The sequence below is a fragment of the Penaeus monodon genome, chromosome 30 (assembly GCF_015228065.2).
Source record: "Penaeus monodon isolate SGIC_2016 chromosome 30, NSTDA_Pmon_1, whole genome shotgun sequence".
Classification (NCBI taxonomy): domain Eukaryota; kingdom Metazoa; phylum Arthropoda; class Malacostraca; order Decapoda; family Penaeidae; genus Penaeus; species Penaeus monodon.
Window position 1 is genome coordinate 11,525,654 of NC_051415.1, and position 702 is coordinate 11,526,355.

Sequence of the window (702 nt, forward strand, 5' to 3'; positions counted from 1 at the left end):
ATGTAATGTTAGATATAATTAATCTAATTCATAACCTTTAACAGCAAACTATAGGCTGGGAAATGCCTGCCAGTCCAAAGGAGCGGCAGGGGAAATGTACGCTAGGGTAAACATTTGACTTCTGTAGTGACCATTGTGACAATGGCCCATGATAAAGTGTAGGGTGATGCTGAGCTGGTTGAATACAATATAATAAGTAAAGTTATAAACTGCTGATACTGGTAGAGTACAGTATAGTAACTAAAATTGCTTATTGACAATTTTTCCAATTTCATTTACAATATGTTTCTTATGAGTGTTTCAGGACAGCATCTGCACCTGATAATCACAATATCTTAATTTTCCATTTTTAACACGATTCAAAGTAAAACTGCACACCATTTCTTTATGATCAATAAAAGTCTTAGTATGCTTGAGACTATAATATCCACATACAATATATAGCTGCTTGTTTACCAAAACAGATATAGTAATATGATTATCATCGAAATTGCATGATATCCCTGTTAATAAAAGAGCTACTATATGCTTATAATGTAAATAGAAAAGACTTGTGAAATGTCATTAGTCACATTATTAAAGTACAAAGAACATAAAAAATATACTTTTCCATACTTATTTTTATAAAGAGAACTAAAAACTTAAAGCACTGCACTTCAAAGAAGGTAATTAAGTACAAAATGGTTTTAAGGATACTTACAG